This window comes from Schistocerca nitens, chromosome 9 (assembly GCF_023898315.1).
Source record: "Schistocerca nitens isolate TAMUIC-IGC-003100 chromosome 9, iqSchNite1.1, whole genome shotgun sequence".
Classification (NCBI taxonomy): Eukaryota; Metazoa; Arthropoda; class Insecta; order Orthoptera; family Acrididae; genus Schistocerca; species Schistocerca nitens.
Window position 1 is genome coordinate 67,860,722 of NC_064622.1, and position 15,895 is coordinate 67,876,616.

Sequence of the window (15,895 nt, forward strand, 5' to 3'; positions counted from 1 at the left end):
GCGGTCATACATTATCCTGCTGAAATGTAGGGTTTCGCAGGGATCGAATGAAGGGTAGAGCCACGGGTCGTAACACATCTGAAATGTAACGTCCACTGTTCAAAGCGCCGTCAATGCGAACAAGAGGTCACCGAGACGTGTAACCAATGGCACACCATACCATCACGCCGGGTGATACGCCAGTATGGCGATGACGAATACAAGCTTCCAATGTGCATTCACCGCGATGTTGCCAAACCACGGATGCGACCATCATGATGCTGTAAACAGAATCTGGATTCATCCGAAAAAATGTCGTTTTGCCATTCGTGCACCCAGGTTCGTCGTTGACTATACCTTCGCAGGCGCTCCTGTCTGTGATGCAGCGTCAAGGGTAACCGCAGCCATGGTCTCCGAGCTGATAGTCCATGCTGCTGCAAACGTCGTCGAACTGTTCGTGCAGATGGTTGTTGTGTCGACTGCTAGTGATACTAGGCCGTTGGGATCCAGCACTGCGTTCCGTATTACCCTCCTGAACCCACCGATTCCATATGCTGCTAACAGTCATTGGATCTCGACCAACGCGAGCAGCAATGTCGCGATACGATACAGCGCAATCGCGATAGGCTACAATCCGACCTTTATCAAAGTCGGAAACGTGACATTACGCATTTCTCCTCCTTATACGAGGCATCACAACAACGTTTCACCAGGCAACGCCGGTCAGCTGCTGTTTGTGTATGAGAAATCGGTTGGAAACTGTCCTCCTGTCAGCACGTTATAGGTGTCGCCACCGGCGCCAACCTTGTGTGAATGCTCTGAAAAGCTAATCATTTGCATATCACAGCATCTTCTTCCTGACGGTTTAATTTCGCGTGTGTAGCACGTCATCTTCGTGGTGTAGCAATTTTAATGGCCAGTAGTGTATAATCACCGTTACATCTCCATCTATATACACACTTCACAAGCCGCTGTACGGTGAATTTCGGAGGGTACCCTGCACCACTACTACTGCACTAAAGTGACCGTCTCGGAAATAGGCACCTCAAGGTCGTCTCACAGTCCTACATCATTGGCAATACACTGCAAAGTTGCTTCGATCTTTACACTACTTCAAGTGTCGCTTAGATTGACCACCCTCTGTAATGTTCGACCATCCCTGTCCATCACTGTATGAGATCTGTCGGGTCGTGGTTTAGCTGTGGCTGTTCCCTCGCGTTTACACTTCACAATCACATCACAAACAGTCGACTTGGGCGGCATCAGAAGGGCTGAAATGCCCCTGTTTGTTTTGTTAATCAGGTGTCATCCAATGGCTGGCCCACATTCCAAGTCCCCGAGTTCTCTTGACAGCTCCACTCTGCTGCCACTGTTTCTTTACTATCAACAGAATACTTCCTACCTCCTTTCGTATTGGCAGACCCGCTTCTTGTGATATCTGGTGGTGAATTGGACGGTACACGGGAGGACCGGGATACTTTTGATCAGATAATGTGTGCGTACAGAACTATTTAAAACGGAACGGCCGCGCGGGACTAGCCGAGCGGTCTAGGCGCTGCAGTCATAGACTGTGCGGCTGCTCCCGGCGGAGGTTCGAGTCCTCCCACGGGCATGGGTGTGTGTGTTTGGTTCAAATGGTTCAAATGGCTCTGAGCACTATGCGAGTTAACTTCTGAGGGCATCAGTCGCCTAGAACTTAGAACTAATTAAGGACATCACACACATCCATGCCCGAGGCAGGGTTCGAACCTGCGACCGTAGCGGTCACTCGGTTCCAGATTGTAGCGCCTAGAACCGCACGGCCACTCCGGCCGGCGGTGTGTGTGTGTTTGTCCTTAGGCTAATTTAGGTTAAATAGTGTGTAAGCTTAGGCACTGATGACCTTAGCAATTTAGTCCCATAATATCTGACACACATTTGAACATTTGAAAACGGAACGACGACAAAAAACAAATCACAGGAAAGCGAGATGCCAGAAGGATATCCGTTAGAAGAATCCTCAGGATTCCACTCGCGAATGACGTAGCATACCAAAACCCTCGCTCTACCGGTACTTGAATAGTGTTCGGTAGTCTGGCACCCGTGCCTCAAAGGACTGATAGATGAAATGGAGAAGATCCAAAGAAGAGCAGCACGTTTCGTGACAGGTTCGTTTAGTATGCGCGAAAGCGTCACAGAGATGCTGATCCAACTCTAGTGGAAGACGATACACGAGAAGCGTTGCGGGTGACGCCGTCGTTTACTGTTAAAATTTCGAGAGCGAACGTTTCTAGAAGAGTCAGTCACTACATTTCTTCCTCCTATGTAAATACCGCGAAAAGACGATGAAAGTAAAAGTAGAGAGACAAGAGCTCTCACGGATGCTCATCAACAATGGGAAGTGGGGAGGCGATAGTGTTAGGCTAAGTACCCTTCGTCGTATGCCTTAAAGTTCCTAGCGGAGTTAGATGCAGTTTTAGTGAGCTGCTCGTCCGCTTATCGATATGATTAATCGCGTAAGGCCACAGTTCAAGGTCGGAACACAGTTGCGAATCACCAACCTGCAGTAAATATTAGTCTATGTTAGGTTGGTGCATACGTTCGTGGCCTTTTTGTTTTGCATGTTGGTATTTCGTTTGGTGTGTGTTTATTTATTGATTCCCATTGTTTATTTGTAGTTTACTGTTTCCATTTGAGTACCTATATTGTCATTTTGCCATTTGGAGATAGTGTGTGGAGCCGTGGACGTAGAAAATGGAGTGCCAAGTGTCGGAATATTTCCGAGGCATTCCTCTGATTGAATTCGGTAGAGGGGTAACAGCAGCAGAACCAACAAGCACTATTTGCGCCGTATATGGTGATAATGCCACTGCACAGAGCACGGCAAGAAAATGGATCTCTCGTTTTAAGGAGGATCGTTTGACAGTAGTGACTCTGCACGTTCAGGAAGACCCTCAGGGCTTGATAAAGATCGCTAGACGCATTAGTCCGCAATGATTCACGTCACTGTACTCCAGGTCTGGCAGATGTGACGAACTGTGATCGTACCACCGTCGTGCGACATTTGCATGCGATGAGGAGGTTTCAAAAACTGGAGTGTGGTTACTGCATGCTCTAAGAGAAAATCACGAAAAACGGTGGGTGGCCATATGTGTGTTCCTGATTGTTCATCATCAATTGGCTTGTGAACAACACCGACCATTCCTATCCTGTATCCTTACTGGTGACGAGAAATGGTGTCTTTATGCTAACAGACGATTTTCAGACGTAATCCAAGAACAACGACTAGACAGACTGCGTGAAGTTATGCTATTCTACGACAACGCCCGCCCGCATTCTGCTAGACTGATTAACACTACACATGAGATGCTTTGGGAATTCATTCCGCACCAGCCTTATTCACCTGATCTTGCGCCCTCAGATTTTCACCTTTTCCTCTCTCTACCGAACAGCACTCAAGGAACTTCCTTTCTGTGTGAAAATGCCCTCCGACCCTGGCTCGACGACTTCTTCGCCACAAGACCAGGTGATTTCTACAACAGCGGAATAGGAAAGATACACCAGCATTGGCACACTGTTGTAAATAGTGAAGGAGAATATATTATTGATGACTAAATTATCTGACACGTGTATCTGTTTTGTTTATTAAACTTATGGAAAAACGCTGACTGTGCGACTGGTCTCGGCGGAGGTTCTAGTCCTCAAAAAAATGGCTCTGAGCACTATGGGACTTAACATCTATGGTCATCAGCCCCTTAGAACTTAGAACTACTTAAACCGAAATAGCCTAAGGACAGCACACAACACTCAGTCATCACGAGGCAGAGAAAATCCCTGGCCCCGCCGGGAATCGAACCCGGGAACCCGGGCGCGGGAAGCGAGAACGCTACCGCACGACCACGAGCTGCCGACTTCGAGTCCTCCCTCGGGCATGGGTGTGTGTGTTTGTCCTTAGGGTAATTTAGGTTAAGTAGTGTGTAAGCTTAGGTAGTGATGACCTTAGCAGTTAAGTCCCATAAGATTTCACACACATTTGAACATTTTTTTTAAAAACGCTGCGAAGATATGCACCAACCCAATAATCCCTTAGAAGTGCGCAGTGTCTCACTTTATGGATTGGATTGGATTCGATTGTTTTGGGGGAAGAGACCAAACAGCGAGGTCATCGGTCTCATTGGATTAGGGAAGGACGGGGAAGGAAGTAGGCCGTGTCCTTTCAAAGGAACCATCCCGGCATTTGCCTGGAGCGATTTAGGGAAATCACGGAAAACCTAAATGAGGATGGCCGGACGCGGGATTGAACCGTCGTCCTCCCAAGTCTCACTTTATATCGTGCTGCTGTGTCTTCACATACCGATTAAGCTTGCGCACTGGTAAGACGCTGAACACGTCCGTGATTTTCCTAAATTCCTTAAGCCGGATGCTTGCTGGGTTGCGCCCATTGAAAGTGCATGCTGGATTTATTTCCCATCCTTCCCGAATCCGACCTTCATCTCGAATGACCCCAATGTCGACGGCACGTTGAAGTTTAATCTTCCGCCCTTTCTCATGTACGTAGCTTCTTATGTAGGTAGCTACCAACTTCTGTCCTTCGGGGGCACACAATGTTAAGGAGAAAATTGCACCATAGAAATGAGTGAAAGTAGAGTACCATAACCGGCAATAGATACCACAATAAAAGGGAGTGGGAGAGGCTCGTTTTCTGAGATAGTGGCGCAGACTTAACGTCAGTATTGACTTAACATCAGTATTGGAAGTACGTGAAGTGAAGTGAAGAACATCGTGCGGACAACAGTTGTTCAATCTGAAATTTCTTGTCTAGCAGACTTTACTGGTGAAGACTTCAGAGCTCACAGTGACGTGACAAATTACCTGGAGAGAAAATGCCCAGATTTTTTTTGCATACATATACTGACGGATGTAAAACAAACGAGGGAGTTGGTTGTGCATATTATTGCTTTAGGTCACAGATAGCTAAACAGTTTTTATTGGCAGCATTTAGTAGTATTTATTCACTAGAAGTAAAAGCAATAAAAAAACAGTTAAGTTTGAAACTGGAAAAGTGAACGGAATACTAAATCCGACTGACTCCAAAAGTGCTTTTGAGCAGTTGGAACGTCGACAGTGGAAGCCTGGTAACAGCTATGTTTTTGATGTGGTACAATTAATAACAAAGGCCAACAAAGAAAATAAATCTGTTCATCTAATGTGGGTAAAGGGACACTCAAGTATCCGGCATAACGAAATAGTAGATACTCTTGCTTAAAAAAAAAAGGTATCAAAGAAGGGGACCCGCTGTTTATAAAGCTTCCACACTGTGACTTTCTATATGTGTCAAAGAACGAGGCATACGAGCAATGGGAGGCCCAGTGGCAGACACTGGAGCAGAAAAATGGTTTTTCGTTCGCTTCAATACAGCGTACTATACTAACGAAACCGTGGAACGCCAAAAAAAAATCTCCCAAGAAGATTTGTAACATTAGTTATCAGAATAAGGTTGGGACACGAATGTTTCCCTGTTAGAGTCACAGATTCTCCCACATGTAGTGAACATGCAGAAGACGAAGAAGATCATCATGTCATATTGGGATGTTACAAATATATACCACATCAAATAAACTGCGAGAAAAGCTTCTAAAAATGAAGATGCTCTAACAATACCACAACTTGCAAAGAAGGTTAGAAATCAGATTAATAATGTTGCTCACGCAGCATATGTTCGCTTTATCGGGCAACAACAAAGTTATTGACTGTTGATGGTATCGTCAGAATGGAAATAATGGAGTCACTGTAACAAAGTCATTAATTTTGGCACTTATGTTGAATGGATTCCCATGTAGATTTCGTCGATGTTGTTATGGCTCATCTTGTTGATTCTAGGGTGATTCCACTTTGACTGCTAGAAGGTCCAGATCTGTATTTTAGCAATATTTGAAGACCTAACAAATGCGTCTTTCAGGAAATTCTTAATGATCAAACAATCCCAGATCAGAACAATGGTACGGTAGAAATAATTTTTGACTTGGTGTTCACGATCCACATTTTTATTAAACTTCTTGTAAATTCACATATACTTCTTCTTAATTGTCACATCATCAAGAAAACAGTTTTGTATCAATCTTTATGTATTTAATTTCCACTTTAACCAAACACAAGACTTGACTGTTCTTTTACAAAGCGAAATAACAACTTAACTTCTGCAAAGTGAAACAAAGACTGTTCTGTGCGCATTCGCACCAAAACGGTTACAAGTAAGTCAGAGATTATGACAGTCTCAAAGAAATGAATACATACAAGAACCATATCACTGTAATATATCGACACATAGGAGTCCCTGAACACTAACAATGTTTTCCGTCTTTTTTCATGACAGAACCTGACGGTAATATTAAATACTAAACACTTTCATGATGTTTGTTTGATAACGAACAGTTTCTCAGGTTCTTAGATAATAGTCATTTGACAACTAAACACCGCTACCACAGATAAGATAAAATGCAACCTACGCAGATATCACTGATACAGATAAGGAAAAAACTTTTTTTTACTGTTTCCTGTTTACATGTTATGGCCTGAAGAGGTTTTGCTAGCCTGGTCAAATATCGGGTTCCCGATGTTGTCGGTTGTTTTACATAAATTTTTTACACCATCAGTTGTTTTACAGCTGTTTGGAAATCAGCTCCTCTGGTTTCTAATTTAGTCAGCTCGACGACCATTTCTGATCGATTAAAAATGCTGAGTATAAAGTTTCAACTTCTCCGTCACTGCACAAAAGTTGCTTCACGTAGATTAGCGGATTTTTTTTAAAAAACAAGGAGTAACATGATAAATCGGTCACGTATCAGAAACGGTTGTGCGTCCACATAAGGGCGAAAATCGACTGTGGAAGAGGAAATCAGGTACCTAGAACCAGAATTCCATTATCATTATTGTATTGTTTACATGTATAACGAGAAGTGGTACAGGAAAATCGTTTCATGATGAAGCATTTTGGGAACCCCACGTAAACATAGCGACAGAGCATCTGCTAAGGAAAGTGCTACGTCTTATATCACAAAGAATTTGTGATATTTAACAAGAAAATAAACATTTTTGTGTTTTGTGAAAATCGGTACATTTTAACAAAATGTTTTAGATAGAGTTGAATTTACTATCCTAATCTCAAATTTGCATAATAAATTTAATTTAATAGAGGGGAAAGACAAAACTGTCTTTTATCATTTAACCCTAAGCTGGCCATTATGTATCACACGTTTTCTGATTTCAAATGTTTTGTAAGAAAAGTATTAACTCATATGAAACTTTGGAATTAGAATGCATAAAGAGACCACTTTGTGACGTATGTGAAACGAAAGTTGTGTGGTAAAATAAAACAACAAGAAGTAGACAATTACAGAAGAAAGCCACAAAGGAACTAAAATCATCAGCTACCACAGGACATTGATTTATATCATTGGGACAAATGGGAAATCTGTGCTGAACTGGGCTTCGAACCTGGTCTCCTGCTTGCTAGGCAGTTTCGCAGACCAGTATGTCATACAGACCCCGTGGTCACCACAACCACAACACGGACTACCCTAGCACACTTCCAGTCAGACCCAACTTCTCGACTTATACCACACACTACTGATATAGTAATCCTGCTCATTAGTCTCTTTACACGCATCATCCCGCAATTACCATAAGAGTTCTAGCCTGGAGTTCATCTGCAGTGAGGGATGTTTGGCTGTAAGTTCCTTAATTATGTATGTAGTGTCTGTTCTTTCAGACACGTTCGAATGAACAGACATCACATACATATAATTACCAAGTAACCTCCAGGACGAGACATTTAGCTCCGTTTCACTCTAGCCCTTACTGTTGTTGAATCTCACGTTGCCGTTACAATGCGTTGCGCCAGTCCGGCGTGAACACTCACCGTTGTTGTCTACGAGTGGAGTCTGGGCACTGACGCGATGCACCACTGTGTCTCATGGATGCACAGCTCTCGCCTTATATACTGTAAGAGCGAGCGCGTGCAGATAACCATGACGCATCAGTTGTCAGCTGTCCACTATCAGCGACGTAAGTGGCTGGCGGCAGAGCTTGCGTTCGTTCCACCACGTGTCGATAACAGGAAATCAGTCCCACGTGTTTTACTGTAACACAGTGCTCTAGCTATACCGGCAGAAGGTCCTCGAACTAATTTCGTGAGCTATTAAAGTTTGGAGGAATCTCGCAAGCGGTAGCTACTGTTTCCTTTGGTTATAAGAGTGCTGCAACGAAATTTGCTGCTTTGAAAAGGCAATAAAACAATGCATGTTTATCGTGTTAAATTATTATTTGGTGTTGAAATTTAATATGCAGTGTCCGCCCCGATACCTACGTGGTCTGCGCGACGGAATGCCGTGCAAAAGGGCCATGGTTCGATTCCCGGCTGGATCGGAGATTTTCTCCTCTCAGGGTCTGGGTGTTGTGTTGTCCTCATCATCATTTCATGCCCATCGACGAGCAAGTCGCCAACTTGCACCGGGCTACCAACCTACCCAACGGGAGGCCTTAACCACACGACATTTCATTTTTTCATAACAAGCAGTAATATCTGGCAAATGACGCCTCTTACTATCAAGATGGTGATTTCATTCTCCAAGGACTTTCATACGAAAGCGTATGTGGTTGAAACTGTGCGATGAATGGTTGTGTATGATACCTTCGCAACGTTTGCTTTTTCGGTCATATGACACCAGCCTGTGAGCAAATATCGCTGCTACGTGCTTATAAGCATAGAGACTATCACACTCTGCGTTTGCTTTATCGTCTGTTCAATCACTGCACCTTCTCTTATTTGTCTTCACCTCTTATTCTACTATCTGAACAGCAGAAACACTCGTTGTCAACAAAGTAAAGTTCTCTCTGTACCATAATAGTGTAGAACTACATCCATCTACATCCATACTCCGGCAGCCACCTGACGGTGTGTGGCGGAGGGTACCTTGAGTACCTCTATCGGTTTTCCCTTCTATTCCAGTCTCGTATTGTTCGTGGAAAGAAGGATTGTCGGTATGCCTCTGTGTGGGTTCTAATCTCTCTGATTTTATACTCATGGTCTCTTCGCGAGATATACGTAGGAGGGAGCAATATACAAAGTGTGACAAAGTCTGTGACACCCCACTCTGCATTGTTGCCACATTTATTCAAGATTGTGGACCCAAGATGGCGGCTGTAGATATGGCTATGTCGCAATGACCTCATTGCAGGAAGCTGAAATTTTGGCGGGAAAATAGGTCTATACGGCTGTCTCCACTAACCTAACCCGTCCATTCCCCTCGCCTCGCCTCACCCCTCCCCTGCCCCCTCCCCTCCCCCTCTCACCCCCCTCCCTTCCCCCATCCATGAATTGGCACCAAAAGGGCTCACTCTGTGCTGGGCTGCTGGATGTATAGACATAAGTATGGAGTGTTTATTTAAACAATTTGAGTTGTCATAGACGGTAGCTCCATCCAGTGTGTTCACCATGAGGTGCAGAGTCCAACTGACCTGGTTCACAACTACTGAGTGTGCTGTCGGCCTGTGAAACACAATAGGTCCTGAGTTCGAGTCTTGGTCTGGCACACGGTTTTTATCTGCCAGGAAGTTTCAGGGATGAATTTAATATGTGTATTACAGGCTGAGGGCTGTATCCATAGCATCCTACACAATGAGTGGAAAGAAAAGGTAATGGACGAGCATGTGGTGAATACTTTTCGACAAATAAAGGCAGTGCAGTGGAATGGTATGATCATAATTTTCACTACTCATGAAGATAGATGCTTGTGCTGGAACAGCATACCTTTTTAAACTGCCTAACACCCCACATCAATTTCGCCCTATTCCACATGAAACATAGCTGTTCACCTTGAGGTTTGGAGAATAGCTGATCTAGTTCACAACACCGCCACCAGAGTGCACTGTCGATCTTTCATCACTTCCCTCCCGTGACAGTGCAAGATGGCGGACCAGAAAAAAGGGTGCGAACCAATAGGAACCCTGAATATGGTCACATGATAGGCTTCAGCCAATAGGATGGCAGTATCTGGTGATGCCATTGTGGGGATATAGGGCAGATTCAGCAGCTCTGTGATCTCTATCTCGCTCAGTCAGCCAGCAGCAGCAGAAGAAGAAGAAGAACCACGAAGCATCAGCACAGTTGTTATCCAGCCCAGCCCTGCAGAACAGGAAGCTATGGAAAAGTAAGTATCCCATATAACAGTTATTATTATTATGATTGGTTGTTTTCATGTCTTGGTCCGTTTGTAACGCTTCCCCTTGTTTGTTCAGCAGCAACATTCGACACGTCCAAGCCTGCAGGGGCGAGTGCCAACATATTGATCTCTTCCGTGTCTGGACCTGCAGCAACCTCAGCCACAATCTTGTCGAGACCTGCACCGACCTCTCTACCTGTGGCAGCAACAACCTCCAGCATGTCTGAACCTACACCAGCCACCTGGGATCCTGTAGTGCACATAGCCCACTTGCTAGAGCAGGACACAGAGCTGTTATTGTCAGTCCCGCTAATCTATTTGTATGATTAGGACACACGGTCTGCTCCCAACACATTGAATGCTGCTGGTGGTCCTAAACAACAGCAAGATGAAGGATAGTACTGGTCACCGTGTAATGCCACAACGAAGCATAGCCAAGGCACAGCAGTTGAATAAGTGAACAATCATGCCATCTGTTGGATAGTTGCACAAACGAAAGCACAGGAGCTTCTGCCTGGCGGCAGTCAAATGAAATAGCGCTACGAGTAAGACAGTATCTGAATAGTGCTGTCCTGGGACGACGAAGTAAAGAAGCATTAAACTACGATAATATTATTACATGTATTAACAATATTAATTTAATATCAGTTATATATATATATATATATATATATATATATATATATATATAATGACTGTAATTTAATATGGTAATGTTATGGTATGTCCATTTCTAAATAGAGAACTTGGCATAGTGTAAATTAATATTTAAAAATGTTTAAAAGTGAGGGAAATCCCCGAGAACGCGGACAGTGCAGGTCGGCGCGTGAATTTGGCAGTAGAGAGAGATGTGTTCTGGAACTTTCAGACGCAGAACAGAGATTACGCGGCGCCAAAGTGACGGTTTAAGTACGGTACGGTAACGTTGCTTATAGACAGTTAAAAGTGAGCTTACAACAAACACGAACTGGATTTATGGTGTGTCAGCAAGTCAAATGGACAATAAGGCTTGCAGGATGCAACATTTCGACGGAGACGGCTTGTGAGCGATATTGCTGTTCCCGCTCAAAAAGCACATGGCACGCCTTGTGGAAGTCTGCGTAATTTACGACGGACTGCAGCGACCAGCAGCAAGGTATGAAGTGACCAGTGTCTGCAGCTAATGTTGCAATGTGATCTTACTACCATATGAGATCCATTGACGAGCTCACGCCAGCACAAGCAACGAACTAGTAGTTATCATACGACAGCGTTTTTATGAACAGTAGATTTTATACCGCCGCCATAACAAGTACATTTATCCGTAGCGAACCAGTTTATGTATTTATCAAGTCAAGTTCTCTACAGTGTAGTGTCTGAGTGAAATAATAAGTTTGTGATTCAAAGTGCATTTCACGAGTGTCATCAATTATTTACAGAAAATAGTTCATTATTATGCCAAATCCATCACTGTGTGTGCAGCAATACCAAGGAAAAAGGCTATATTACGTGAGTATCAGCGTATTAATGCAACAAGAGGATATAATCGGAGTTAACGCCGAAAATTTCCAACAAACGCCGGATTATACAACTGACAGAAGACGCCAGGTACTGTGCCACATTAATTATAGTTCAACTCGATGTGGTGGCTTTTCAGTACATTATCAACGTAAAAACTCATTCAGTGTCATTAGAACAAAATGATTTTAAAGTAATGTTTTTAACATCTCTTCTAACCATCAGTTCTATAGTGTTCATTGATTATTCAGTTAAAGAATTTATTGCCACCACAGTACTCATTGTACCTCCAGTACAATGCAAATTCAGTAGCATTAAAATCATTACTGACAGTTGGTGTAGATCAATCTAACTTACAGCAAGTTCAAGTGTTTATCATATGTGTGGGTATATTGTGTTACGTAAATGTTGTTCGCCTGCTAGGCGTGATTAACGTACACGAGTTAGTGCATTCTGTTCAGAATTCATTTAACAATCGATTTCTTGTACGCCATCGCCAATATTTATTCAGTAATTCCGTGTAGTAGTCTGAACTACATAGCAAAGCTATTCAGGCTTATTACATGCGATAGCCACTTTCCAGACGTCCGATGCCGCGCTGCTGCTACGGTCGCAGGTTCGAATCCTGCCTCGGGCATGGATGTGTGTGATGTCCTTATGTTAGTTAGGTTTAAGTAGTTCTAAGTCTAGGGGACTGTCGACCGCAGATGTTAAGTCCCATACTGTTCAGAGCCCTTTGAACTGAATGGCTCTAGTAAAGACGGAACAGGCTGTAAGCAGCAGAAGAAGTAGATTATGACGACCTTCTATGTCTGTTTCATCGTGTGACGTCCTTAATGAAGTTGCTGCACCCGGTAACTTAGTGATCTGGTGATGAATCCACTTAATGACCCAAGAAACGTTCCAGAAATAACTCATATAATGCACATAACTTGTTATGCGAGTGACGGAAGTACAGTACTTACCGATGCACTGCCTGGGCCCGTCGCCAAAGGGCATGTAGGTGTAATTGGGCCTCCCCTTTGAGTTCTCCTCGCTGAACCTGTCTGGCATGAAGCGATGCGGCTGCTGCCAGTACTTGGGGTCGTAGTGCAGGCCCAGCACCGAGACCACCACCCCAGTGTCCTTGGGCAGCACCACGGACGTGCCGGGGATCTGGTAGTCCCGCGTCGAGCGCCGGTCCAGGAAGTTGACCACGGGGTACATGCGGAGGGCCTCTGCGTGCAGCACACGGAAGGGAGTCCATCAGCACAACTGTGGTACAATTCTGTCCAATCCCGCCTTCTTTTCGTAGATATGTTCATATGTAATCTAACAGACACAGCGTGCTTCAACATACACTACTGGCCATTAAAATTGCTACATCAAGAAGAAATGCAGATGAAAACGGGTATTCATTGGACAAATATATTATACTAATACTGACATGTGATTACATTTTCACGCAATTTGGGTGCATAGATCCTGAGAAATCAGTACCCAGAACAACCACCTCTGGCCGTAATAACGGCCTTGATACGCATGGTCATTGAGTTAAACAGAGTTTGGATGGCGTGTACAGGTACAGCTGCCCATGCAGCTTCAACACGAGACCACAGTTCATCAAGAGTAGTGATTGGTGTATTCTGACGAGCCAGTTGCTCGGCCACCATTGGCCAGACGTATTTAGTTGGTGAGAGATCTGGAGAATGTGCTGGCCAGGGCAGCAGTCGAACATTTTCTGCATCCAGAAAGGCCCGTACAGAACCTGCAATATGCGGTCGTGCGTTATCCTGCTGAAATGTAGGGTTTCGCAGGGATCGAATGAAGGGAGAGCCACGGATTGTAACACATCTGAAATGTAATGTCCACTGTTCAAAGTGCCGTCAATGCGAAAAAGAGGTGACCGAGACGTGTAACCAATTGCACCCCATACCATCACGCCAGGTGATACGCTAGTATGGCGATGACGAATATAGGCTTCCAATGTGCGTTCACGGTGATGTCGCCAAACACGGATGCGACTATTACGATGCCGTAAACAGAACCTGGATTCATCCGAAAAAATGACATTTTGCCATTCGTGCACCCAGGTTCGTCGTTGAGTACACCATCGCAGGCGCTCGTGTCTGTGATGCAGCGTCAAGGGTAACCGCAGTCATGGTCTCCGAGCTGACAGTCCATGCTGCTGCAAACGTCACGAGAGAGGCAATTCTGACTTTGAAGTTAATAATGGAAGCAAGACTAAAGAAAAATCAAGACACATTCATAGGATTTGTCGACCTAGAATCGGCGTTTGAAAATGTAAATTGGTGCAAGGTGTTCGAAATTCTGAGAAAAATTGGGATAAGCTATAGGGAGAGACGGGTCATATACAATATGCACAACAGCCAAGAGGGAATAATAAGAGTGGACGACCAAGAACGAAGAGCTCGTACTGAAAAGGGTGTGAGACAAGGATGTAGCCTTTCGCCCCTACTGTTCCATCTGTACATCGAGGAAGCAATTATGGAAATAAAAGAAAGGTTCAGGAGTGGAACTAAAATTCAAGGTGAAAGTATATCAATGATACAATTCGCAGATGACATTGCTATCCTGAGTGAAAGTCAAGAAGAATTACATAATCTGCTGAACAGAATGAACAGTCTGATGAGTGCAGAGTATGGATTGAGAGTAAATCGTAGAAAGACGAAGATAATGAGAGCAGCGAGAAACTTAACATCAGGATTGATGGTCACGAAGTAGGTGAAGTTAAAGAATTCTGCTACGTAGGCAGTAAAATAACCAATGACGGACGGAACAAGGAGACATCAAAAGCAGACAAGTAATGGCAGAAAGGGGATTCCTGGCCAAGAGAAGACTACTAATATCAAATATCGGCATTAATTTGAGGAAGTAATTTCTGAGAATGTACGTCTGGAGTACAGCATTGTATGGTAGTGAAACATGGACTGTGGAAAAACCGGAACAGAAGATAATCGAAGCGTTGAGATGTGGTGCTACAGACGAATGTTGAAAATTAAGTGGACTGGTAGGGTAAGGAATGGGGAGGGTCTGTGCAGAATCGAAGAGGAAAGGAATATGTGTAAAACACTGATAAGGAGAAGGGACAGGATGATAGGACATCTGCTAAGACATGAGGGAATGTCTTGTATGGTACTGGTGGGCGACATTCAGTCTGGTATCCCACCACTGTCCATTGCAACTCTGGAGGTGTCTTCGTTTGTCATCCAGACTCAGTTCGAAATGGGACTCATCACTCAAGATGTTTCTACTCCAGTCAATGAAATACAAAGTCGAAGACGTGTCTGGGGACACTCGTAACAGTGGTGGAAAACGAACATGCCTTTCGCTTGCAATGTGGCCCGATAGCCAGGAGTGATGATGGTCTGGGGTGCTATTTCTTCTCATAGCAGGAGCCCTTTGGTTGTCATCTGCGGCGCTCTTGCAGCACAGAGGTACGTCGATGATATACTACGTCCCAGTTTGTTCCCTCCTTCATTGCAAGGTATCCTGTGCTTTCATTTTAGCAAGATAATGTCTGCCCACACACAGCGAGAGTTTCTGCTGCTTGTCTTTCTGCTTCGCAAACCCTCCACCCATTTAGTGATTTTGCTCATAAGACGTGCCAGTTGGACAGAATTTGGCATGATATCTCACAGGAGAACATCAAACAATTCTATCAATCAATGTCAAGCCGAATGACTGCTTGTATAAGGGCCGGAGGTGGAGCAACGTGTCATTGATTTGCTTAGTTTGTGAAACCCTTTTTCTTCAATAAATAATCCACTTTTTAGAAATTCTAATTATTTGTTTATCTGCACATGTACGTCACATCTATTGATTTTCACCCCAATCGTATAATTCCTTCGTGACACATCGTTTGTTTCTGTTAGAGTGTGTAACGCGTTTTGTTCAGAATAGCAGCTAAACGAACCAGGAGTGACACTATTGTAACATGACAGCCTGCAGAAGCTGTATTGCAATAATTGTGTAATAGTTGGTTTATATTAGGTGCATTGTTGGGTATTTAGCTCTTTGAATAACAGTTGAACTATAGTATGATATTAAAAATTTCCGAAATGTTACTCGATATCATTAAGGGATACCATGCTAAATGTGTTAGTCTTCAGCACTACACACACAGAAATAATGACGAAAGTTTCACTCAACCAACAAGTAATGTGCCATTGGTGAAATTTGAGGAGACAAGATAAACTGCAAACCTATCCTTATTGTAT

The 15,895-nt window shown here is 44.0% G+C and overlaps 1 protein-coding gene across 1 annotated transcript in view; it reads right to left on the minus strand.

Moving 5' to 3' along the window:
- LOC126204008 (cytochrome P450 6k1-like) overlaps nt 1-15,895 on the minus strand; it is a 206,213-nt gene that overhangs the window by 108,465 nt on the left and 81,853 nt on the right. The window lies entirely within an intron of this gene.